Source organism: Fukomys damarensis, unplaced genomic scaffold, assembly GCF_012274545.1.
Source record: "Fukomys damarensis isolate Sample0158 unplaced genomic scaffold, DMR_v1.0_HiC HiC_scaffold_10, whole genome shotgun sequence".
NCBI classification, from domain to species: domain Eukaryota; kingdom Metazoa; phylum Chordata; class Mammalia; order Rodentia; family Bathyergidae; genus Fukomys; species Fukomys damarensis.
Window position 1 is genome coordinate 9,172,004 of NW_022900922.1, and position 27,647 is coordinate 9,199,650.

Genomic DNA, 27,647 nt, shown 5'->3' on the forward strand with positions numbered 1-27,647 from the left:
ACAGAAAACAGAACATGGAATATAATAAAAATAGTTTTTAATATTAAGTAACTAGAAACAAAAGAGCAAGTGCTACACAGTGGCCTCCCACCCCCATCCTCAGGGGATTCTTCCAAGAAGACCCCCAGTGGACACTTGAATCCACAAAGCACTAAACTCAATATGTATTGTTTTTCTTCTGTGTGTATAGCTACGTAGAATCTCATTTATACCTTATATACAGTAAGAGATTAACAGTAACAAATACTAAAAGGGCTCAGTTATAACAATGCATTGTAATAAATGTGTGATTGTGACTTCGCTCTTGAAATTTCCTTTCCTGTCCTCCCTTCCTTGTGATGACGTGGGATGATATGGGATGAAGTGAGCACGTGACAGCATCACAATGCAAAGGCCACCACCGTGTGTAAGGGACCTCAGCGAGCGTGGCTGTGGGGTTCCTTCAACAATGTGGCTCCTGAGTGACTAAAGGCTGTGCCCGGCAGAGGAACGTTCATTTTGAAATTTTTCATTGACTGTTTTCAGACTGTGGATGACCACAGGAACTGAAATCACAGAAAGGTGCGTAGCTATATCCAAGAGGAGCAAGGCGAACACCTCCCTAGTCACCTGTATCCCTCTTGCCGCAGCTCTCTCTCCATCACCCTGGACTTCCTTGTCTTTTTTCTCTGCCTATGGACTCTGGAGCCACATGTGGGCTCCAGCAAAAGTCGGCATCTATTATGCAACTCCGCGAGGACATTCTGTTCCATCAGTCACAGAATGCAGTCCAGGATCTGGGTAGCTCTGTGATTTGAAGAAAGATATTTAACTTTTCTGAATTCATCTGTGAAAATGAAAAAGTAGTATTTTTTTTTTTTTTTGGCCAGGACTCTGTGAGGGATAAATGAGTGTCTACTATAAGGCAAGTACTTCTTAAATATCAGACTCTCTCCTCAGTTCCCCTGCAGTGGCATTTCATTGTTTTTTCCTAAAAGAAAGGGCTGAACCAGTGGCCTGCTGTATTCTTCCATGACTTCCTCAAACAGCACAAACAATAACAATAATAATAACGATCATAGTAATAAAAATAATAGGAGAGGCTACTGTACTTTCAAACTATTACCAACCACTGACTTGCATTGCCAAAATAAATACTTCAAATTAAATTAAGGCATGTTACATTTGGAGTACTTTTCAGGACAAGGAATAAATTCCAAAAATAATTTGAAATACACATACACATGTAATGGAAGGATTGACTTAAATCAAACCTTTTTTAGTTTTAGATTTCCATGTTAATGGCATTCTGGGGAGATAAACAATTTAAACCTAAGAAGATGTATTCAATTTCCTAGGAGAAGGAAAAAGCTGAGAAGGATTTTATTTGCCAACATCCCAAATTATTGAAGAAACTAGCCCTATAATTAATTTGAGTTTTGCATGTACGTTTTTTGTGGCCTACGGTCATAAAAGCAGAGAATACAGGCAGCTTCCAACTAAGAAACAGCGGTTGTTCCAACAAGATGCCTATGAATTCGTTAGAGGGAATTTGACAATGCCTTTTTTTTAGATGTTAAAAAAAGGATCGCAACATGTTTCTTCAGTTGCCATTACTCTAAGCACCTTAAATGTATTAACGCATTTCTCACAACAATCTCATGGATGCACAGCTATCATCCTCTTCCTACAGACGAGGTTGAGCTCCAGAGTGCCTAGATAATTTGCCCCAGGGAAAGACTGGAGATGCTTGTCTGGTTTTCCATTACTGAGGGACTTGTATTGATACTCTTTTTTTTTTTTACACGGAAATTCTTTTTTGTCGTTTTAGTTTGTAAAATCACACATTTTCAGCTAAATGAAACCCCAGCAAGAAGAGGGAAGCAAGGCCACGAAAGTGCGAATGAGAAGCCAGAGCTCTGCCTTGTGGAGAGGAAGGCTCCTCCTGCAGGTAGGGACTCAGGTCTCCAGTGCTGCCCCTTTTGGTGGTGATACAGGTTTTGTGGGCCTCATGAGCACTTTGGGGCAGAAGAAACAATTTAGAGGTTTACTGTGGATTTTAACATTAATTTTCAACTTATTAGTACTGCAAATCAAAACCGTAGCTTTCTAGGCTATTTACTTAGTCTACATATCTTACAAACCTGCTAATTTTAACCATCACTCTAGATTAAGAGGTCTCAAAATCCCTTCACACTCAAAATTATAGAGATCCTTCCTTCCAGTGCTTTTTCTGTAGCTATTTACTATATTAGAAAGTAAATCTGGAAACGTAAGAAAATTATTTGATTTAAATTAAAAATAAATGCAGAATAAAATGAATGAACTAAGAAAAATTTTATATAAAAACTATTGTGTTCAAAAACCAACAAAAACATAGTGAAAAAGCTGTTGTGATTTACATTTTGGCAAATCATCTTGGTACATCTCAGTCCTGTTATGATTTACAGGAGACCGCTGGATTTCCCTTGTGATTCTGTGTTCTTTCTGTCTGTTGCGTTATACTTCACGAAACCTCTGGGGAAGCCCCTGTACAGGCCAGGAAAGTGAGGGTGAAGGGTGCAAATACCACATTAGCAGTATTATGAAAGTAGTGTTGGGCCTGTGAAATCCTGAAAAGACCCGGGGGATCCTCTGGGTCCCAGGTGCACACCCTGGGAAACAACCTGGCATGACCTCGAATGATGTTCATGGTCCATGGTGAGCACAATCCTTTCAAAGGTTTGGGAATGCCTTCGCGGAGAGACCTTCCTAGTACTCCAGTAGTTCTTGTACATCTAATTTCACCTTATAAATCCCATAGGCCTTAAGTTGTCTTAAACCATAGGGAATATGGATTTTTGCTCAAAATTCTAACCTTCAATGAATGAAATGATTATTCATTCAAACTGGAATTACCAGCCGAACTGTAATAGGACAGATTATCTTAAAGTTATATCTACAATCAACAAATATATACAGAGCCTCCTTAAAACAAAATTTTAATACTACTATGGTTTTTATTCTTTTAAATGTTTATATACTCAATTGTAAATATTCCCAGGGTTGAGAGAAGCCTAATTTCTTGAAAACAAAATTGCCTTTTCGGCCCACTTGACATTCTTAATTGCCCTACTTCTTTGACCAAGGCTCTCATAGAACTTTGGTGAGTGATCCCAGGAGAGGCACTAAATCCACATAGACATTATATGAATTGTGCCATACCACAAAAAAAGGGAGGAAGCATGTAATTCATAACTTTAAATTCAATTATGAATGTACTCTATTTTTTCATTTTGCTCAAAAAATAAATAAATCTGAAGCTCCCACTGGTTGATGCTTGATTGGATTTCACATCTATCTGGACTTAAAATATGCAAATATCTTCATGCCTAAAGACCTTTGAACTTGACTGTAATTTGTTCATATTAACTGACTATTCAACACACAGAGATATTTTAAATGTTAACTGACTAAATGTTGAGTGGTGAAGTACCCTTTTCTGAAAACACAAAACAAAACAAACCCAATGCATCTTAACCTTAAATTACTACATGAGCTGGTATAACTTATCCTAATTTTATAAAAAATTCACATCAAATTTTTCTGTTAAAATTATAATTAAATAGGGCATGCTAATTGAAAATAAAGAGAACCATAGTGTAATGAACCAAAATGATGACTGATTAATAAAGATGGAGGAAACATACTCTGAAATTAAGCAGCCAAGAAATAGTAAAACACTTTCCAGAAAGTAAAGAAAGTTTTAAAAATCACTTGGCACTGTCTTTTTCCATTTACCATGCTTCCAAAGGGAACTATGTGAGGCCTCTGGATTAAGGAAACAATGAAATTATCTACCAGTTCTCAGGTTGGGATGGATCAGATGGCATCTGTGTTGACACCCATTTCTCTTGGATTAATTGCAAGCCTCAGAAGACAATGCCAGACTCCAGAGATCCAGGGTCTGTCACTTCTCTGGAAGGCGTTGCCTCCTGATAGAGCAGAGCCAGCAGACAGATTCACATGGCTCAAAAAGTAAATTTCAAAGAAGTTAAGTCTATCATCAGAGAGTCCAGAGAATCCATTCATTTTTTAGTGATTTGAGTCCTCAGCTAAGAGAGGTGAAAATGGGCTTAAGAATCTCACCAGGGCCAGGGGTTTAGCACAGTGGCACCGTGCCTGCCTTGCAAGTACAAGGTCCTGAGTTGATCCCCAGTACTGAAAAAAAGAAACAAATAAAAATTTAAGAAATTAAAAAAAAAGCACATTAAAAAAAAGACTTAATCTCACCAGAAAGTACAATAATGGGGTAAAAGAGAAGAGATCAGTGGAAGGGATAAATATCATGGCAGTACTCTAAAGTTGTATTTAAAGTCATTATTTCTGTAAGACTGCTTTTGTTAGTTAAAAATAAGAATCCAGCCTCAATTTTCCCAGATGAGGTAAGCGTTTTCTAATCCATTTGTAGTTTTATTAAATTTCCAACTTAGTGAGTACTACTTCTTAAATAGAAATAATTACTCCTTTACACTTGAACACAAAAACACAGACATGGGCATGTTTAATGCATCATCTAAATCTCAAAAATGACAAAGGGAAAAAGGTGTTTAATTTAAAAGAATTTTCCACAAGGAAAGTAATTTTTTGAAATGTTTCAATTTTTCAAACTGCATTTTATGAGTCTTCAACATTTTTGCTAACAGTTTCTATACAATTCATTGTTTATTGCATAGTTGACATTTTATAAGACCACCAAAGAAAATTAGATAGAATTTGGCCTGTAATCTACTACCTCCAGTGGTAAATAGCTAAGTTGTGGAAAGTTAGTTATAGTTTTAATCTTCACTCCAAACAGAACTCAATGTGAAAGCATTTTTTTAAAAAAAATATGGAATGCTTTATAAATTTGTGTGTCATCCTTGTGCAGGGGCCATGCTAATCTCTGTATCATTCCAATTTTAGTATATGTGCTGCCAAAGTGAGGACAAAAGTATTGTTTTTGTTGTGAAATGCATTAGATCTATAAACTATCTGTAATGTGTGTATGATGAAAAAAATAATGCATTTGTAACTCAGTTTATCAAAACCTTTGAAGCGCCCTTCATCCCCTCATGCGTTAATCATACAGATCTGGTTTTCATGGAGCATTTAGTACATCTACTCTGGTAAAGCAGAGCATCAGTTCCTACATCTGGATTTGAAAATAAACAACAACCCAATCCCCTAGAAGTCATTTGTTCATAAAACAGTGAATCTCACAGCTTGCTAACCTTGATTATATATGCTTGCTTACTTCTAGAGCAAAATTCCTTTCAAAGGCTAAGACCACACAGCATCTCCAGGTGAGAACACAGGGATGACTAGCCAATCGCTAGCATATGCCTATGTTGCCATGGAAACAGAAGGCATGGCCATCACTAATGGCGTTTGTGACAGCACTGTTAACAAAAACAAAGATATCTTTGAAATAATTGCTATGTTGTTCATTTTTGCTTTATCTAGTCCAAAAAGCTAAGTTGTCAATGTTGTACCTTTTAATTGTTAGAGTCTCTTACAAACATTTGAGATGAAAAATATGGTACTTTTAAAAACTGTCATTTCATTGTGACAAGGGACTGACACATACTACAACATGAAAAACCCTTGAGGACATTATGCCAAGGCAAACTGAGCCAGTTATAAAGGGCTCACACAAGTACTGTGTGATTCCATTGTTTGGTTCTTCTATGAATCAAACTCTTAGAAGCTGAAATAGAATGGTTGTTGCCAGAGGCTGAGGGAAAGAAGATTGGAGAGGTGAGCTTAATGCGCATTAGTTTTGCAAAATGAAAACTTCCTAAGACTAATTGTACAATTCTATAAATGTAGGTGACACTATGAGAAATAGTTCAGAGGGGAAATTTTATATTATGTGTTTGTAACCACAATTAAAATAATTTACAATGATTATATATATATATATATATATATACATTTGAGAAAAAAATTTACATAACACTTCTTACTATTCAATGAGATGAGAGGTCTAAGTTCCTTATACTATTCTTAAAAATTTCTGTTAAAATTAATTGTTCTATGGATATTTACTAGAGTGCTTTCAGACCATATGGGCACTACTTCGAACAAGCTTCAAAGATAATTGCTCACACACTCAATTTAATTCAAATTATATGTATTAAATTACTTTTTGCCTGTAGTTTAAAATGTTACTAAAAAATAAAATGTTACTTTTATCAAAACTTTAATTGTATTTATTTTATTGAGTTCAGAATGGACTTTTCGGAGTAGCTAGTGTATCTATTTTTCCCACCTAAGTGTATTACTAATAAAAGTTCCACATTAGTCAACATTTCACATTCACAGTTACATATTTTCTTTCCCTACCAAAATTCACCATCTTAAATGGATACCTGATTTCTAACAACGTCCCAAATGGTCCAGGTTTGCTGCTAGAATGCATTTTCATTATAAAAAAGATAATCTGTAAGTCAGACCTGGAGCCTCTTAATTGAAAACCGTGATTTTAAAAAGGAGCAATTTTCGAACATTCTAGGCATACAGAAAGCACCAGCGCTGTGAGACAAAGACGGGGGCTATGTGGACGCTTTGAATTAAAGACTAAGATGGTGAAAAATAGTTGTTGCACAAGGAGAACTGAAGGGATTACGATTGAATTTGCATAAAAGCAAAGACACAGAAAACACTGCAGAGTCTCCAAAGGTCTACCTAACCTCGCAAGCACCATGGAGCTGCCCTTGGACCATGCACCAAGCAGACTCAGTGCATGTGTTTGTGACAGCACTGCTAACAAAACCAACACCCAAAAAGATACCCTGGAAATAACCGCTGTGGCATTCATTCTGGCTTTATCTAGTCCAAAAAGCTAAGGTGTCTGTGTAGTAGAATGCTTTGTAGCTTATGTATTTTGCAGAATCATCCCAATAAATGCAGGTAGTAGGGAATCTCTTCCTGTTTAAAAATAATAAAACTGAACTCAGGTAAGTTTAGTAATTCATATGATGTCATGCAGTTGGAAGGCATAAGCCTATATTTATTTACTTATTTACTTTTCTAATTGGTCTTAGGACTATAACACTGACAGCACAGACGTTTCTCTAGATTGTGTTGCCTTTATCTGGCTCTAACCTCAGTTTCCACTTTTTTCCACTTTACTACTCAATAAGCTCCACCAGATTTTTACGCATATTGACATTTCCTTTGAGAAAACAGAGTTTAAAAAACCACTTCCATCGCAGGCGATCTGTCTGGTCAAAAAAAATTATCTGCTTCTTTTATGGATCAGGAAACTATCAGAATAGCCATTATTCACATCCCCATGATTCACATTCCAGGCCTCTCTCAAACCTCCCATCCATCACCAGACAGCATAGACCTCAGCAAATTAGCTGAGGAAGACGCAGATTGAAGAGGCCAGGATGAGACAAATCAGCTGAAGGGGAGCTGCCAGCCCTGGAGTCACTCCCTTCGGATAATTAGTACCTTTCCTCCAATGTGAAGATCCACTTAAGACATGACATAATCCTCTCCATTCTATTCTCAAATGAGAAAATGATTCCTGCTTCCTGGCACTGGGCTTTAAAATAACTCCCAAATCCCACATATTTTTTTTTCTTACCAGGGATCGAACCCACATAATTATAAAAGGTTAAAAATCTCACATACACTTCACTGTAGTCTGTGTATTATAATGGAAGCTCTTCTCAGAGATTGACACTGAGTGAAACAATAGAGAGAAATAAGGAAGGAAAGAAAGGCTATTTAATGAGGAAGGGAGGAAGGAGGGAAGGAAGAAATCAAAGGAGAGAAGAAAGGGAAGGAGGGCGGGAGGGAGGAGGGGGGAAGGAGAGAGAAGGAGAGGGAGGGAGGGAGAGAGGGAGAGAGAGAGAGAGATTCCTTTGATATATTCAAAGGCTACTGCATATGTGAGAAGATACCTATTTCTGAAGTTAGGATTAGGAACTGTCACTTTATCCTCCTGAAAAATAAAACATTCCTTGTTTCTAATTAAATATTTTCTGTGGAGAAAACTATCTACTAGGGAAGAAAACTTCATCTTTCTTGCTTCTGTCCATTTTCCAGGATATTACCTTAAGTGAAACAGTCTGAAAAAGTCTCTACAGTTTCCCACACTGGTCTGCACTGTGACAGGTGCACAGCAGGTCAGACCCAGGGTGCAGAGGTCGGGCATCCCCAGTGTGAGAGCACAGGGTCTTCCCTGCGAGGGGGGTTTACGATCACTTGGTATTTCCAGGACGACAGAAGGGGCAACTAGTGAAGTAGGAGCCTGGAAAGGCAGCAGGTGAGGGAGGAAAACTGTACGCCATAAACTCTTTTCTTGGACAGGGGGATGTTGCCACAGAGTTTTCAGTTAGAGGGAGACATCAGAATTACATTTAAAAGAGCAGGCAGGAGGTTTGGCAGAAGTGCACAGCTGAAGACAGGTCCACTGAAAGACCAGTGCACGGCTCCTAGTGCCAGGAGAAAGTGTTCTGCATGCTCAAGGATCTGACCGAGACGCGCTGAAGAAGGGACCGTGTGCAGAGGGCTCACAGAGTCCAGAAGAACACAGGGGAGGGCAAAGCACCCCGGGAGTAGCTGCAATGAGAAGATGGCAGGGGAAAGCAGCAGGGAGAGGGAGCAATGCTCCTGGCCAAAGCCGAGGGGAAGGGCTTCCCTGGAAGAGTTGTGTCCCTGAAGGAGGCAGATACAATCAGCACGAGGAGACTCAGTGTCCGTCTCACATCTCCAGGGACCCCTCTCACCGCTCTTCTGCAGGCAGAGGAGCCCATACAGTGATAAGCAGCCTCCCACGGCACCAGGAAGGAGAGGACAAGAAGGCGTGGGAAGGTTGGGCACCAGGCATGGGAGAGGTGATGCGGCCTAAAGAGAGAGAGCTGAAGGAGAGGCTCTACAGGAAAGGGCGGACACTAAAATATTTTTGCAAGTCAAGCTAAATGTGATCCAGTTATGGATTGGAGATGGAAGAAAAAGAGAGAATTCATGGATGGCTCTGTGGTTTCGAGTGCTGATGATAGGTGGCACTGCTTTTCATCAGAAGAGAAAATACACATTAAAATGTGGGTTTAGGAGAAGCTGATTCTTATGTGCGCATTTTATGTCTGAGCTGGTGGCACAGCCAAGCGGTTATGTCCTGTAAATTACTGAGTTTGGGTCTGAGCTGCTTCTGCAAAAGAAAGAGGTAGGAAATAGCTTTGGGCATAGTCGGCAAAAGGACAAAAGATGAAGCCAAGGGAAAAAAGAGAGAATGCCTGAGCTATACTATCAGGAAAGAACAGCAGAGGGTGAAGTGGCAACCCTGTGGAATGTCAATGTTTAGGGATCCAAGAAAGGAAGAAACACTGTGGGTGGGAAACAACAGAAACTACACAGGAGAATACGGTTCACAGAGTTACTGTGGGAGAGATCATACAAGAGGAGGATGGAGAAGTGCCCCCGGGATCAGGAAATGTGAAGGTTACTGTCGATCCTAGGATAAGCAGTTTTGTTCAGTCATGAAGGGAGTTTCCACGGCGGTGGGTGAGTACATAAAGGAAGTACATAGGGCAAGGGCCCCGTGTCCTTGGCATGAATTCATCGGTGACAGGAAGGCATGACATGGAGCCATGTCTATGGGAGTAGACACAACTCAGCCAGAGGGTGTTAACACCAGGGAGAAAGTGATTCCCACAGAGGTAGCACGGAGGAGGCGGGGGCTGGGAATACACCAGGGAAGAAGCCAAACGTGAGTGCGTGTGAGCCTACGTCACTCTGCAGGAGGATGGGCAGGGGTCGGGCTGTGCATCCTGGAGGCCTCTGTATGAATCACATGGCTTGGTGTGGTTGAGGTGGGGCTGGCTGAGAAGACAAGTCCATAACACTGTCTGTGCGGACCTCACAGCACACTTTCTCACTTGGAGAAAGCACTCTCAATATTGCAAAACTTGAGAGAGAATGAAAGGAGGGTAAGGGGAGAGGAGGAGGGAGGAAAAGGGAGAAAAAGAAGAGAGGGAGGGAGGGAGAGAGACAGAGAGAGAGAGAATGAAGAAGAGAAGGAAGAGGAAGAGGAGGGGAGCAGCAGGGGCCTTGGCAAGGGACACTTTTAGAAAGGTGTGTGTGTGTGTGTGTGTGTGTGTGTGTGTGTGTTTTACAGGTTAAGCAAGTACTCTCTACCTCTGAGTTCCAACCCCAGCCCCATTCCAATTATTTCAGAGCTATATGGACTCAATAAAGTATTTAGGAGCCAAATGAAAGCTTAAAACTTGAACCATTGTTGCTGCCTCCCCAAACAAACAAGTCAGCGGGTACCATGACTCTGAGTTGCGAGTCTTCGTTTTTGAACCACATTCGGCCTTACCCTTTAAATTTTCCAGTGTGCATAAAGCAAGCTCAGTTAACATCATTTCAATCCCAATAAAATTACAAAGGCATTTATGGCCTGCATTATATGAAGACAAACTTGCAAGGTCTGGCACAGAAGCAGTCTCCTGAGCCCTCGTCCAGCAGCCCTTTCATTATACCAATTTTACAAGAATATAAACACGACGGGCATGAATTCATCACGGGGCACGATCAGGATGCAAGGAGCCAAGGAGCAGCGCACTTTTTGTTTTCTTAGACTCAACACAGATCCAACTTTTTAAGCCCCTCTGCTGGGCTGGCAGGGAAATCTAAGTCATGATGAAAACAAAGGTTTATCAGTAACGATTTCAGTACCAGCGGAGGCTTTTCTGAGGTCCTGGGGCCTCAGAGCGCACCAAAGCCCAGGGAGCTCCTCAAACAGCCGAGCGGCCACTTGCCACCTGTGCACACTATGTGACCCGCACCACTGGTTCTGCACTGTGGTCTGTGCGCTGTGTTTATCTATTTTCATTTTACAATGAAGACTTGGATGTCTAAGGCAAGCAGCATTAGAATTTCCTTTCATGGCTTCCCTTCTCTCCAGTAGCTCAGTACGGTACCGAACTACATGTTAAGACCCCGGTTCTCAGAAGTCCCAGCGTCAGGGCTCTTTTTTGGAAGAAAGGAGAATCCTGGGAAATCTATTTTCCCTATATCTGTCCCCAAAATGCAAGGCAGCAAAATCTCATCAACCAGTTTAGACTTTTAACAAAGACAAGAAAAGCTGGTGATTGAAAAAAAAAAAAATATATGTGATACACAAAAACCAAATCATAGGTAAAAATATATTACAGCATTCTAGCATTTAAAAATGTTAAAGCACTTTAGTATTTTGAATATTTTAGCATTTAATGCCTGATGAAGAACAAGTTGGGGGGAATGAATGCAAATTAATATTGTGATCATGTGGCTTGACCAATAAGAGATAAGAGAACAAATGAAAAAATTAATTAGAAAAAATTCATGAACAGAAAACTAAGTGCAATCATTTCACTAAAAAGAAAAAATAAAACACTGCTGGATCATACATTTCAGAGACCCATTTTTACTGCGGTTTCATTTCCTAACCTGGTTAGCACCGATAGCTGTGTTAAACGGACAATTTCAGCATCCAGAAATAGTCCCTTCTTGGTAAAGCTATTGAAAATATTTATAAATAAAGGTGCACATTTTTTTCTGTATCATAATAAAAATCAAAACAGGCTGGGATCAGGAGAGAGCAGAGAATACATGCGGTACCTTTTCATACCTCCAGCCTCCGGCTCTCGGGACAGGATCAAAAGTGCGTTTCGATGATGATGATGATAGCACAGTGGCGGGGAAGTGTAAAGAAAAATGTTATGAAAGACATAAGTTAAAGTAAATTACTAGTTTTCATCCATAAAGCCTTATGCTTTATTTTACTATTTATTTATCTGTTCATTTTACCTCTTGAGTCTTCTGATGAAAATAGGAGCTCTTTTGAAAGATCAAAAAACCTTTTTTTCCTTGCAAAAAGGTGCTTGTTCTTTGATTTCTCCCCCCTTCTTCGCCTTCCAAAGACCCAAATAGAAATGTGAAGCTAATTTTCTTTTCTGTGTCCCAAATCGTTTTATAAATGTTTGGTCACTTGGGCAACATTTACAAGTATAGTATTTTTATATGTGTGCACATACTTTCAGAAAATTTCATTCCTCTGACCCCTTATCCCTTAAATGTGAGCATTTCAAAGTTGTCTGGATGAGAGAGGACACACCTGGGGCTTACACAGGAAGCTGGGCGACACCCTTCGCAGCAGGGTGGTTTGGACCCAGGCCAACACTCACTGAAAAAAAAAACACCTCAACGTATTAGTTAAAATTAACAATGCATTAGGAGTTACACTTTCTTTGATAATACATTTAGTTCATCAAAAAGCAAAAGCATACCAATAGAGCTACTTTTACAATGGGTCATATTTTTCAAACAATACAACAATGGTCTGCTATTTGTTAAGGTTTTTTAAAGAGTAGCTCTGTTTAGTTCTCTTTTTAGCAACTCTCTTTATTGTAGGAGCTGCTTACTGACTCTCGAGACTTTTGTATTTCCAACTCTTCTTTCACTTAAAACATTAAATAAAACTTTTAGGGACATATGGCTTTTCTTCCACCTCCACGTTTCAAATTTACTTTGAAACACCTACACAGAGCTGGAGGTTTCTGAAGTGTCAACAGCTGAAATATCCCAGGAACTGCAAACGCTTTTCACATTAAGAGTCAAGAGATGGAAAATTATTTGATTTGAAGAACAAAAAAGGAAGGCAGTCTTAGCAGGTTATCCTAATATTGATTTATTTCTATGAGACTCCAAATGTCCCAGAGAAAATAGGAAGATGGAAGAAACATTAGATATCAAATTGTTTAAAATTGAAATTTTGTAATACACCCAGGTAAAATACACTTTAATGTGGACTTTTTTCTCTTAATTAAAACTAAGCATGAACCTAATACTGAATCTTAATAGAAAGACATGATGTTTAGGTTCTGCCTCTTAGTAAGTTCTGTTTGTAGCTAAAAAAAAACCTGGCAAAACGTGCAGTCCAAATTATAGAATGAGCAAAATTAAGGGAATAAAGAATAAAATTTAAAAATAGGATTAAATTGGGTTGGGGATATATAGCTCAGTGGCACCACAGCTGTCTCACAAGCACAAGGTCCTAAGTTCAATCCCTGGTACCTCCCCCAAATTAAACTTTGGTATTATTACATAAATACAAATATATTTCCCCTGGTACACAATCCAAGTATTGACAACACTAAAGCTAATTTTACCACTGTACAGTGAATGGTTAAAGTATGTTGGACTTGTTTGAAGAAATTCTAATCTCTTCCACCCAAATGAATAAATACTAAGTATTTACTTATGTATCTACTTATGTAAGACTACTTAAAATGCTCACAGGCTTGGAGATTTGGTAGTTGAGAGAGAGGTTAGAAAATGCTCTGTTATAACGTAAAGTAAGCAAGCGTATTGGAAATACAGTTTTCAAATACTTAAATGAAGCCAATGGCTTTGTGCTTTATAAAAAGAAAGTATGGATAAATAATTTAAAAAGTAGACATCTAGCCGAATATGTCAATAACTTAAGTCATGGAAAATATTTCAAAGACCAGCTTAAAATAATCTCGTTTCTTTTCATAAAAGATCCTATTTTAATCACATATTCCAGCATTTTTTGCATGCTCTTGGAGTTCCAGCTATCAATAATGAAGTCATCAGTTTAGTCAAACTGTGAAATGGGCCCCAAATGCATCTGAAATTATACTTTCTTAAAAGACCTCAAGAGTTTAAAACAGTGAAGCCAAGTATTATAGAAGGCTTTGAGCTTAAAGGAATCTTTTTCACCCAGGGTAAATTGATAACATAATTATAAACTCACAGGTTTTAGACTTGAGCCAATATGTACCAGTGCAGTAATAACCACCGCTTCGTTCACAATAACAATATTCTCCTAAGGTTATAAGCAGCGCTTCTTGTACACAAACATCTTGCAAAAATCTAACCATTTGGGCAAAAGTTGTGTTGCTGCTACTTCTAGCATCCAACATAAGTCAACAAAGTCCTAACAGGTCCAACTGTGCTTATCAAATTGAACCTCTGAAATGTAGTTTTGTTCCTTTGCTGGAAAATCAAATGACTCATTTAAAAATACTTCACTTTTGATTTCTAAATGTTAAAACTAATGGTGTTAAATTGTTTCATCATGCAGCATATAGGAATAATGAATAATTTAGACATTGAAAAAGATAAAAAGGTTATCTACTCATATTTTTACTAGACTTTCTGATGTATTACATGACTGATGATAATCATTAACACAGATTAAGGACAGGGGAAAAAGATGTTAATACTAAGGAAAACACCCAAGAGCACAATTAAAGTAGTTATATGGAGTGGTAAATAATGAACTTGCTTATCAGTAAACTTGAACATGAGGGCTGAATTATAATTTTGAGGATTTATTTACAACTTAATGGCAATTGATTCTGAATAAGAGTTATAGTTGGGAAGGACTGCTTCTGAAAGAGCTTGTAATTAAATGTGGAAGTATTTCAAGTTCATTAATGACTCCTGCTCTTCTCAGGGCAGAATGAAGACCTAAATCAGTGGGTGTTTTGTTTAGTTTGGTGGTTCCCTGAGTGCCTGGCTCTGTTCTCGAGGAGAGTCATGTTACTCGACTGGACTAAGCATTCCAGTATTTATCATAGTTCAACTTTTAATTCAATTATCTCTAAGCCATTTTTTCAGGAGAAATTCTAAGTCTTGTCAGGAAATTTATATTACTCCACAGATGATTGTACAAACAAGCAACGAGCTGGAAATTTCTATCTTCTGATTATGAGTTGGCCTATAAGCACACAGTTTTAAAGAAAACCATTAAATAAAGAAAATAAAAACCCATCCATTTGGTTTGGGAAATAGAGAAGAGAAAAGTTTGGAGCAGCTGCTCAAATTAGTATAGTTATTACAGCTTTTAATATAGTTAGTAAGGTTTTCCTAGTTGTATAAACTTAAAATTGAATTATTAGCAGTCCAGTAAACCGACCCTAGAATTGATCTTGACCAAATGAAATAAGATATTTCAGACTATTTCTTCTTTTTAAGAAATGATCTAAAGTAAAGATATAAATCAAATGAATCTAATTATTACTTTGGTCCAACATTCAAATATACTATGAAAACTACAGAAGAAATCAGGATCTCTGGCATCCAAGATCAATTAAGAAGCAAAAAAAGAAAAAGAACAACAATAACAAAAACATAAAATCTGACAGTTCCTGATAAGAAAAAAACACTAGTGGGGCTACTATATGCGTAGAAGAAAATTCGAGTGTGAAAGTCAGTCAGATAGACTACTGTATGCTAAAATTCAAACATTTCTAGACTAGCTATATTTTTGAGGGATGAAGCAGAAATCTCTTCATTGCAATAATGTTTTCTGAGAGTAAAATTCTTTTTTTTTTTTTTTTTTAAACACAGCTATGCCTCTGTAATGTCTGGGACACGAAGGGGAGGCATTGATGTCATGTTTCGGGGGCTCCATCTAGTTGTAATGAAGACATGTACAGAGCACTAATTCAATGAATAAGCTTCACTTACAGAAAGCTAGCCGCTTCAGCAGAGAAAAAAATAAAAGACAAGAATTATGTTGTTCTGACAGCTCAGAGCTCTAGAGCAGGGATTGGAGATTACTAGTGAAGAAAGAAAGCCCTGTCAATCAAGGCCTTTCAACTTTCACTTTCTAGGAGAAGCTGGGCAATAATGTTCTATGTCCCTTTCAGCATCCTCTCTTGAGGAAAATTTCTCTTACTTATAAAAATAGACAAAATGCTCTCATTTCTCAGGACATAAAATTCATAGCATATTTCAGCTGTTTAGAAAAGATTTCATACTGTGTTATCCTACTACAGTCTCAGACACAGGGCCCAATGACACGCCTGTTAAGGAATCAATTATTCTGAATGCTCAGCTTACTGCTCTCACATTTACTTATACAGTGATGAAAAATCCAGCTTACAATATTAATTCAGATTAATCTTTTTCCCCCAAGAAAAGACTGCACACAAGTTGAGCTTCATTGTGTGTTCTAACTTTTCATTAAGAGAAAATAATACTTCTCATGTCATCAGTTTTGGTAATTGTTTTTGCATGGTAAGACAGTGTGACCAAATTCTTTTACCTAAGCTGCCAACTGAATAAAGGAGACAGAATTTTGTACAGGATGATGGCAGGTATTAGGCAAGAAGATGGTACCAGGAAGGGTCCGAGCATCAGAGGTAAAAACAAGATTAAGGGAAACAAGTGTTTTCCATCTATTGCGCTCTAGCCTGGTAAAGCCAGTCATGGAAGTGTGCTGTATAGAGAGAGGAGCTTGTCCCAGGGAAGATGGGCCAAGAGTTGTCAACACCTATGTCAGTGAGAAGATGGGAAATATGGTCAGTAGTTGGTTGAAACTGATGACCTTCAAGACAGAGGCCAGTTCTAGTGCAGACATGCATATTTAAATGTCCTCATAAAGGTTCAATCTTTTGTATAATTTCAACATGACAAGAACCAGACCAATTATTTTTTGTGTATGTTCTGACCCAGTAACAGGACCATAATATTTATCAAAATGTGGAGATTGAGCTGGGTTTTTAGCAGCCCCATTGAAGACAAAAGATTTAAATGATTTGAAGCGAAACCAGAGTATAGCAGCCCTGTTATGCATTGGGCATATATTTAAATTTGTAGCCAACTAAAATCTTTAGGCTTTTCCCCCACCATGTAAGTCAGTGCTTCTCTGTCCTTTATCTGTATGATAACATTTTAAATTTAAATATAGGATTTTATGTTTATTCCTGTTATATTTAATCTTCTTGGTTTTGATCCAGTAATTCAGCCTGCCAAAAATTCAGCTTGCTAAATAAGGGATACCAATCAGTTGCTTTCTATCTTCCCTGGAGAAACTAAGGAACTTCAAGTTGAAAATGAATCATGAAGAATTTGGGTAACATAAAAAGAATTTCCTGAAGGGAAAGTCAAAGAATGTGGAATGGGTATAGGGGAAATTTTTAATTAACAAGGCTTTTTTAAATTATAAAATTTCGTCTGTCAAAAAGTGGTTAAAACAAACCTCTTAGGAAACTTTTATCTCTACTTTCAGAAGAACTGGTCCTTGTTTCTTTGGGTCCCATGTGTCTTTTGTTTTATATTAGTAAGACGCACTGTCCCATTCACTTATGTGGTTTCTCCTTCTGCTAGATAGTAAAATACATGAGGACAGGAATCATCTTAATTGGTCTTCGTGACCCAAATATATAATAAGCATTTGATGAAATTTTAATTGTTGATATTAGACACTGAATAATTGAAGACAATGTATGAGGAAAAAGGACACAACTATATCATTCACAAACACTCAGCACCTGCTATTCACCAGGAAGAGCCAAAGGCAGCAAGAGCCTCTTGGCCTCAGCCTCTTAGATGATGATAAGAAGAAGGGAGGCAGATGGACCCGATGGTCTTTGAAGGCCACTTGTATCTTGTCAGTCCGCTGCGTCAGTTTGGTCAAAGATGATGCACATTCAAACATTAAAATATGCCTCAGAGAGGGGAGGGGGTGAGGGGAGGGCAGGGACAAGGGGAAAAATGAGAACCAAGACCTGTCATGCAAAGGTACACGATCCCAATGATGAATGTAACTGTACTGTATACCTAAAATGTACCAATAAACTCAATGAGAGAAAAAAAATAGGCCTCAGAGAGAAATCTAAATTATTGAAGCTTAAAATGTGAGTTTGTATAAAAGACAAAGTGCTTCTACTATTTTATTTGTCACTATGGTATTTACAGCAGTTTAATGGAAGTGCTAAGAGAGAAGATTTTATTTGGAAGGGGATGTGCTTATTGGGGACTTATATTGTACTTCAGAGAGTCAGAAATACATAGTGTTATGTAATTTCCATGCACTAACACAGAAATATTTTGACGACCAGTGCGGGCAATTAGCACCTTAAATTCATCCATGGTAGAAAGATATCGACACAGCTAGAAGGCTATTTTCACTAGTTTAGTGACTTAACAGTTGTTAAATCTGGTTGCTCATTGTAATCACTACACTGACTATTCATGGAAATTAATACTTTTTAAATTCTCACTTATAATGATGCTTCACTAAGTCACCAATGTAACGGATTTACTTCCTTATAATACTTGCAGGTACCAAATGGATTTATAAACCATAGCTCCTTTCTACAGAGTGGGCTGGGCATTTGAGAAACATCATACATACGCATATACATTCACTGCACCGCTCTCCATATAAAAACCTGGCACATTTTGTGGTAAGTGTTATGCTTCACATAAACCCAGATGTAACTATTATTTAACAGCATTTCCCCGAGCTTGAGCATCCAGTCCTGTGGCATTTGGCTCCCCGGTCAGAGCAGGACATCAGGCATAAATTAGTTTACAAAAATATTGTTCCAAGTGCCTCCGCCTTTTTCCTTTGCTTTTGATTTTCAAAATCATCTTTTGTTCATGGCAGCCATATTACTTGTACTAAATAACTGCAATATAATATGTGAAAATCTAAAGAGGACAAGAGAATGCTCTACTGGGGCCTTGATTACCGCCACTCCTCACATTAATGAGCATTCTTTCAGTCAACAATTACTCACTGATCTTCTCTTATCGTTCATGCACTGTCCTGTATACTAGAGACACATGAATCTTATGTTAACAAATTAAAATACTTCCATGCAGAAAAGAAGCATTTTCAGATGTATTTCCTCATCTCTCATGGGATATACAGTAAAGTGAACGCTGGAAAGCCTGACCAATGTTCTAAACCACAGTTTTCTAAATCCTGTCCCCAGATTCAGCTGCTGTCTGGGAGCTGCAGGAGATGATATTCTAATTAGCAAACGAAATGATCTGCATACATGCTTAAATCAAGTTTGTTTAAAATTAGAAAATGGCATAATGTATTCAAAAATTTTATGCAGTATTTGCATGAAATTAAAAAAATGTGCTACATGCTTTGAATTAAGAGAGTAGAAATGTAGAGCTCATCTATTGGTCTGATCAGAGGTTTAAAAACTCAAATGAAAAACTTTTGTACACAAATAACTTTAAAAGAAAAAGAAAACACATAAGTCTGTTTACTGATCTAATAAAAATATAATCAGCATATATGAGAAAACTGGATGGATTAAATAAGATCTTTAAAATTTAAGTAACTAAATATGAAGCTTCTTTTGTTGCTTTGTGAAAGAAGAAGTTTTTTTATACTGAGCCTAAGAAAATGTTTCTCTCCACTAGGATGTGCTTTTGTGATGGTGGCTACCATTCCTGAATTAAGCCCCGCAAAAATGACTTTCTTGCCATATAGGGATTAAGAGACAGTGAGCCAAGAAAGAAATACTGGGCAAGGAGACAGGCAAATGCACAGAAAGATAAAAGAGAAACTATTAAGTGTCTGCTGGTAATTTAAACAATTTTGCCAAATGCAAGATCCTAAATGCTATAGTTGGCTTAGCGTTCCCTCTCCTCCAGCAAAAGCAACGCTGCTGCCTAGTGTTCTGGCACAGGCCTGGGAGCGAATGCATCTCCCCAAGGGAAGGACTTTCATTCCTGGTAGATTAGTGGTGGGGAGGTGTTGGAAAAGACCTGGACTTTCTACCTTGCATCCCCACCCGCCCTTCCATCAAAAGGCCAGGAGCTACAGGGAGCTGACTGGTAAGTAGCTGGCTCCTGCACGGCTGAGTTCATTCCTCCCATGAGAAGTGGGCGGCATGCCACTGTCTCCATGGTGAGTACCACGGGCCTGTAGGAAGCCACCAGCACCCACCTTGCTGCTTTACTCAGGACGTGGGGGTGAGCTCAAGGATCACCTTGCAGAGGGTGGCAAGAAGGGCTATCTCGGATTCTGGTCCGCCTGAGACAGAATGTGTGAAGCTCAGCCAAGATCAACACTCCAGGGGCTCAGGAAAGAGGGTGTGTGTTGGCTTCTGTGATGCATGGGAAGGTACAGGATTGAAAACTTAGTGGGAGCCCAGATTTCTACATCAGCCATGTTTTCACAGCCAACTTTATAAAAGACACCTGTGTTTTGAGCGATGCCAAGATCCAAAGGAAATAAGCCAGAGCTTCAATCTTCCTTTTTTCTCTTTATTCTTCCTAGATCAAATCTGGAAAGGAGGGGCAATAATAAAACTAGCAATCCGGTCATCCGGTCTTCTAGTATCAGCCCTAGTCCTGGCTATGGCTCAGGAAACATAATGTAAAGTATAACATAAAGACAATAATTATAACCTACTCAAAATGTTTAAAGAGCCTCATGGCACTTTCTTCTGAGTGTCAAAAATCACAATTTGTCTACAGAAAGAAGGAGCATGCAACATATCTGTTTCAGAATGCATCCCCAAATAAAGAATAAAAATAGGAATATTTCCAAAAGTACTATATCCTTTGCAAGTGAATTTAGTGGTTAATAGACTCATCTTGAGTTGTGAAAGAATGGTAAGGAGATTATTTTCTGGCTTCTTGGTTTGGTTCCAAAAGGTAACTGAAATTTTATTTTTGTCTGTGTTTTGATTCACAAGAATTCAAAGCCTTGACATTTGCTTTGAGAAACTTCCATACTGCAAAAAAGTAGGCTGCAGTCCAAGATCACCTCCAGGATTTTCACATGAAGACCTTCACAGCTCCATGGGCCAGTTATATATTAATAGGCTTTGGTGTGATTCCAGAGCTAAAATCTTCATAAAGCCAGCAACAAAAAACACCTCTATAGCATTCAGTCTATTCTGACTCAGCATGGCCACAGATACTGTTTTATAAGGAATCTAAACATCTTTCACACATTAGCTCACAGCCTTTGGGGATCACTGTAGCTGTCTGCTTCCTGAGGGGAACAACGACTATTAGAAATTAGAGGTAGCTTTCAGGAGTCAGCAGGAGTTGGGCTGCCTCTCTACCAGATCAAGGTCGGCACCATAGTTTATTAGTGGAGTCCACTGGGCAAGGCTGCTTTATTTAACTGGGACACAGCATTCTCATCTCTATAATGAGCATAATAAATAAAAGTGACATTTTAGAGGAAAAAAATTTAAATTGAAGTAAAGTAGTCTGCAAACAATACATGCAAATTAATGTCAAGCTCTTTTTCTTTATTCTGCATGCTTTGCAAAACGTGATATGCGATGGTTACCGACTAATCAAGTTAATCCTGAAGCTGCCATTGAAAACTCCCATTTCATCTCTCTGCTTAAAATGCAACAACTTACGGGAACACAAATATCCACTGCTTGTTGTAACTGTCCAAGGGGGCAAATGGTAACACTGTGCACCTGCCAAGAACGTGTGGCTACCTCACAGTGCGACTGTCGGGTACAGCGACACTGGATTCACCCAGCTCGTGCTTACCCTTGGGCGGTGCTGGGAAAGGAAACGGTGATGGTTGCCCAATGACAAAAAAATGATCAAATGGCAGGCATTCCTGCTAAACATCTCTAATCGATCAAAGACACAAAGGGCTCTGTTCTGTGACTGCAGCACGTTTTTCCTCCTTTTGATAATCTTAATCACATCCTTTAATCTTAGCTACAGCCTCTCAAACTTCTTTGCCTATTGACCATCATCTCTCAGCTCGCACTTGTGCGTGACACATTTTTCTCCTGACCAGCTGTGTGATTCCCGCAAGGCACTGAACACTGATGTTTTCTCCAAGATAATTCATTAGAGAATTTAAAATCTCAAAAGAAAGGACAGCCAACTACCTATTACTCAAATGTAATTTCCAGAGTATTATCCCTTTAGCATCAAATGCATTTGCCTATGAATATGTAACTGAAAGTATGTATACATTTATATATATTAATGATATCTGCATCCAAACATACACACACACACACACACACACACGAATTTTTGAAAGTTTAATTGTTGGCCACATTAAAAAAAACTACTGGCTCTCCCCCCACCAAAAAAAAGAGCCAGGCGTGGTGGCACACACCTGTAATCCCAGCACTCTGGAATCTGAGGCAGGAGGATCGCTGTGAGTTCGAGACCAGCCTGGGCTACATAGTGAGTTCCAGGTCAGTCTCAACTACATAGTGAGACCCTGTCTTAAAAAAAAAAACAAAAAACTACTAGCTCTTATCATTGTAAACCACAGGCTTGTTGGAATAATTCTAATCAAAATCTAGTTCATAATAAGCATATAAAGCTAATTTTATTTTAAAATTATAATATTGATATCTCAGTACATGTGACCTTGAGGTAGGAAGGCTGGCTTACATAAGGTTGGGCAACACAATATCTGCACAACCAACAGCTGCTTTTCGAACTGGCTTTTGAATGAGATGAGAAACATATTCTAGGTTAAGACGAGGGAATATTACTGTTTGTGACACTTTGTGGGGGGCCAAAAGAACTTCTCTAATCTCAAATTTGCCTGGGCTGTATTCTCAATGCACTTTTAGGCATTCTCATTAGTTCTCAAGGAAATAGTCTGCTTAATATTTATTCCTATCCTACTTCTCTTCTTATATACACTCTTACACACAGTACTAAAATATCTGAATTCACTTTCACAAAGTCATATAATGCTCATTTAAAAATATCTCAATAACCAAAGAGTTTGAAAGAGACACTCATCATATGTGTCTTTATCTGTGCCTCAGCCTCTCAGAATAACTATTTCAATAAAAGCTGAGGAAAATATAGCATTGTCCTTCCATTTGAGGGGCACTGCTGGTCTGGGAGGAGGTGAGGGGTCCTGGGCCCAGGTCCAACTGCTAGGGGAGAGGAACAGCTTTTCTTTTACTTCTGGCTTCATTTATGGGAGTCATGGAGTTTAAATCTGTACTGGGTTCATTGGTGAGCAGAATAGCAAGGATGGCATAATTTAAAGGTTTTTTTTTTCCCCTAAATAGTCACAAGATTTTTGCAAAACTTCCCCAGCTAGAGTAAATAAAAAATGAATGATTAGTAACCATTCTGACAATAAAAATGTGTTGGGTGATAAAAAATAAAACAAAGTCCTCTTATGGTGATTATACTGATGGCTTTATGCTGTCATGATGCCAGATGAAGGAAATTATATAAATCTTACATTTCTGCTCAGACAAGCGGGTGTGGAGTGGAGGGAACAGAGAGAAAAGCCAGTCAGAATCAGGCAGGTTAACTTCAATGCTGTGCTTAGCTAAGTGAGTACTCACTTGAAAATCACCGTCTCTGACCTCGTATCTCTATGACCTACACCACCATAGCTCTTTGCATCTCTTTCCAGTGGGTGCACGTAAAGTGTTCCAAACCTTAAAGAGACAGATTGGCTCTTAGCTCTTACAGCTAGCAGTCACAGGCACAGGAGAGACTTTTACAAAATGTAAGATATGATAAAAAATACGGCGAACATTTACATTTTTAAAACAGTGTAACAAAAGACACACTGCCATTAATTCCCCTCAAAATGTTCTCCCTCACTTCACTTTTAATGCATTTATCCCGTCTTTCTTGCTACTTTCGGAAGCAATTCTGGAAGTCCTTTTTCATAAGTGTCTTTAGTTGAGCTGTCCTGGTGGCCTTGATGTACTGAATTGATGAAAAATATTTATTTTTCATAGTTATTTTGACTTTAGGCAAGAGCCACAAGTCATAGGACGCCAGACCTAGTAAATCTGGTAGATGAAGACACCGTCATGCTTTCACAGACTTGCTTTTCCATTGGATGGTCCTGGGCAGCAGCATTTGCCATACTTTCCATCTCACCTCGTCAAGACACTCAGGAGAGAGGACTTCCGGAACTGCTTCAGGAAGTAGAAGGAACAAGTGACCTAAGCGAAGGGGGACATCTTGAGGGGGATTTGCAGCAAGAAGTCTTTCACTGTAATATTTAAAAAAATTAAACATTCGCCGAATAATTTGATTATGCCTCACACTTTCTGTATCCTTTCGTGTGCTTGGTATTGACTAAGCAGTCAATAAAGAAATAATTTTGAAACTGATGATATACACAGGGCCCTGGATGTATGGCTTACATCCTGATAAACTCAATGTAAGTTGAAAATATCCTAAATTGAAAACCTACTGAATACGCCCAACCTCCAGAACATCCTAGCTTGGCAACGCAGAGCACTCTAGAGTGTTGGTCATTACCCTCACGATCAAGTCGGCGGCTGGCAGCTGACAGTACTCAGTGTCACGAGGGTGTGCTATGGCCTGCCCAAGAAGAGGCCCCCAACTCAAATAAGTGAAGTGTGGTTTCCACTGAACACATACTGTTTTCACGCAGTATGTCATGAATACCCCAGAGGGAATGTCACATGGTTCAGGGTAAGGACAGTCTCCCTGAGCGGGTCATGGGGCAGATGCCAGCCAGTGCAGCCAGCATGTGCTGAGGGCAAGGGCAGCAGTGAGCATTCCCACAGGAAAGCTGAGAGAAGTCCACCTGGCAGGAGGCCAGCAGGAGAGGTTTTCTGTGACTCTATCAGAACAAGGAAACTAGTCCAACCAGTATGGAAAACAAGTAAGGAGATTCCTCAAAAAACCAAAACCAGAAATTTCATTTGACGGAGTATACCTGTCCTAGGTATTCTCTTGAAAAAGTAAAAGTCACCATGTTATAGTAGTACATGCATACCTAGGTTTATGGTAGCGCAATTCACATTGCGTATAAACACATATGCGATGGAGTACTACTCAGCCATAAAGACATAAATTTGAGTCATTTGTAGGAAAATGGACGTATCTTGACACCTACCTTAATTTAAGTGAAATAAATCAAGACACAGATGATTAAATATTGCACAGTTTCTCATTATGAGAAACCCGGAATATTAGTAATTTAAAGAGCAAAGAAAGGTGAGATGGTAGGAAACAGGGAGGCAGACATTTTGGAGATGGGAAGGAGACTTGAAAAAGGGGGTTGATAGCCGAGTAGGGCCAGAAAGGGGGATAAAATGATCACGATGCAATACGTAACATACCAGTTTCCCTAAATGAATGTAACTATCATGTATCACAAACACCTACTAATAAAGGAAAATGTCTCTCAAACAAAATTAAAGTGACTGGATGTGATTCCCAGGGAAGAGGTGGAAGAGCGCTGTGTGAACTAGCAGCTGGAGTTCAGAGGATTTTGGAAGGTTCTTCCTAGTGCGGTGTGAAGAGTGGGTTGTAGCGGTGGGCAGTACAGTGAAGAAGGACCCAGCTACGATGCTGTTTCAGCAAATCGGATGAGGGAAAATGGTGCCAAGGGTTCCGATGTATTTGGAAAGAAAGCATCTTGTTTAAGTAGGAAGATGCTGTACTTGTGCCCCACAGCACACAGCAGGTGACCTTCAATGCAATGTCATGTGCTATTTTGGAGCTCAGGAGATCTCTGCTGACCAGGGAAATCACAGGGTTGCAGGGTGACATCATTTGTACCACCGGATAGAATCCTAGGGTCATGGAACATAAAGTTTGGTTTTACTTGGGGCTGGGGATTTAGCTCAGCGGTTCGGTGGCCTGCCTTGCAAGCGCAAGGACCCGAGTTCAATCCCCGGTACCAAAAAAAAAAAAAAAAAAAAAAAAGTTTGGTTTTACTTAGCATGCAATTTAGCTTCATGTGTGCTCTCACAAGGAATTAAAACTTGTAGCTATTTAAATGGTATATATTGCTTAGGTTAAAATTCCTACAAGCACTGGGGGGGTGTATTCGTATTCTTATATTATTGACAGAATATCATGGAAGAGATTTTTATTAAAAGCCTAAAAAAGATATCCTAAATCATTGGTAGAACTTGCTTTACTCTTCTCTGTCAAAAATGTATGAAGGTTTCTCTTTTAATTTCTATTCAGAGTAGCAGAATGATTAGACATACAAGGTTTGGAGTCAGGTAATCTAGATTCAAACCTTGGTTTTTCCACTTACTTGCAAAATAATACTTTAACTTAATACTCAAGTCTAAAAAAGAGATATTTTCTATTTTTAGGATGACTGTGGACAATAAAGAGATGCAATAAAGTCAGCAGCATAGTGCTGCTCACTTATAAGCCACTCAAGACATGGACAACCACGGTAGATTGCATTCAGGTAACGAATGAGTCTTAGACATGTCAGTCAACAAAAGGTCACGGGCTCACAAGGTCTGGCCCTGCAGGTTCTCAGAAGTAAATGTTTGCCAGTGTAGAACTTGCAAGCAGTTGACACACACACACACAGATAAGTCTCAGCAGTAACTACTCTGAGAAAAAGAAATGGTGTCAGGTGGAATTTGAATTCTTACTCTCCCACGTGAGAGTTATGTGATCTTAAACAAGATCTAAGCTTGAAAAAGCATAACAATATCAACTTCATGAGAATGGTGAAAACTCAAAAACATTACTTCTCTCTCTATAAAGACTTACACATATGTCTCTCCCTTCTCCTCTTTCACAGTGATATTCTTCTTCAAGAAACAAAGCCACGCCTGTGTCGTCCAGGGTCTGCAGGGGTGCTAAGTGGCTTTTGTTCTGCCTTTTCTCCCAGAAATCCTAATTGAAATGAACATCAAAGGGTGCCTTGGGATGCTTTTTTAAAAAAAGACAAAATGCAGCTTTGAAGTGTCCTGAGGTTTGTGTAAAGAGCATCTTCCTGGGTCACTGCCAAGTATTCCTTAGTAAGACATACACAGTATACCTTTGGGCGGTCAAATGCCCGAAAGGCAATGAACACTCTGCCCCAACTGTGGAGGAATGTGCTAATCTAGAAAACAATCAGAAGGCAGGCTTGTGCTGTAAAACTCTGCATGCCAAAATCAATAAGACTCTGTGACTTCTTTTTTTTAAATTGAGTTTACTGGTACATTTTAGGCATACAGTACAGTTACATTCATTATTGGGATCTTGGTTCTCATTTTTTCCCCTTGTCCCTGCCCTCTCTTCACCCCCTCCTCCCCTCCCCATTTACAAACACTTTATTTCCATTTTTTCGTTTTCTCATAGTTTTTTCCTCTCACTTATTCCCTTTCCCCTACCCTTCCCACTTCCCCTACACCTTTAGCCCTTTTCTTCCTGTTTCACATTGTCAATTATCTCATTAGGATCTTGTGTACTATTATAGTTTTTCACACCAAACTATTTGGTACTTACACATGTGTGACTTATTCTGTGACTACTTAATAACCCATGTATAACAAAACACACATATGCATATGTGGGTCATATATACAAGATATACATCTGTTTCTCATAGATACATACGATAAAGTGGCACATCTAAACTTACAACAAATAGCAAATCTGAGCGAGCACTGGGGGATATTCAGAGATGAGATCTGCATATCATATTAGTAACAATCATCTTGTTGTTCATCTTGATAAATCCTAGATCAATCATTTAACAGTTTTCTTCTTTTGTTGAGTGATAATAACACTGACTTTCCAGAAAGGCACAAACAGTAGCTAAAACTCTTTGCCAAAATAGAATATTATATAAATAACTAGAAAAGTGTGAACAGCAGGCAGAAATTTTAGTTTCCTTTCTTGTTAGATAATAGCATATTCACAATGTTATTAAAAGGGAAGAAAACGTGGAAAGTGTTAATACTCAGTTGAATATGTTTTGTCAATTTCATTTTTAATTTATGAGATGTATTTGCATGTGTGTGTGTTTTCCACATAACACAGACGGGTTCTAAGAATCTTGGTGGGAAAATTAATGCCATTTTTGTAGCCATAAATTCTTAGTTGATAGAACGAGTAGGTGTGTAACAGAATCAGTACACAAGCACAAGGCA

General features: G+C 38.7%; 1 protein-coding gene, 1 long non-coding RNA gene and 1 other non-coding gene across 6 annotated transcripts in view; 1 reads left to right on the plus strand and 2 right to left on the minus strand.

Annotated features, from left to right (window-relative positions):
- The window catches only part of Chrm3 (cholinergic receptor muscarinic 3), a 441,472-nt gene that overhangs the window by 257,943 nt on the left and 155,882 nt on the right, over positions 1-27,647 (minus strand). The gene's annotated exons all lie outside the window — the stretch shown is intronic.
- On the plus strand, positions 397-23,798 carry LOC104856367. 4 transcript variants are annotated; one of them, XR_778612.1, is made up of 4 exons: positions 397-561; positions 1,811-1,930; positions 5,261-5,303; positions 6,515-6,792. It is a non-coding gene; the product is annotated as an uncharacterized LOC104856367 (long non-coding RNA). The 4 variants fall into 4 exon arrangements; XR_778616.1 differs by lacking the exons at positions 5,261-5,303; positions 6,515-6,792 and adding an exon at positions 23,511-23,798; XR_778614.1 differs by lacking the exon at positions 5,261-5,303.
- On the minus strand, positions 4,844-4,947 carry LOC117285497. Its single transcript, XR_004516553.1, has one exon. It is a non-coding gene; the product is annotated as a U6 spliceosomal RNA (small nuclear RNA).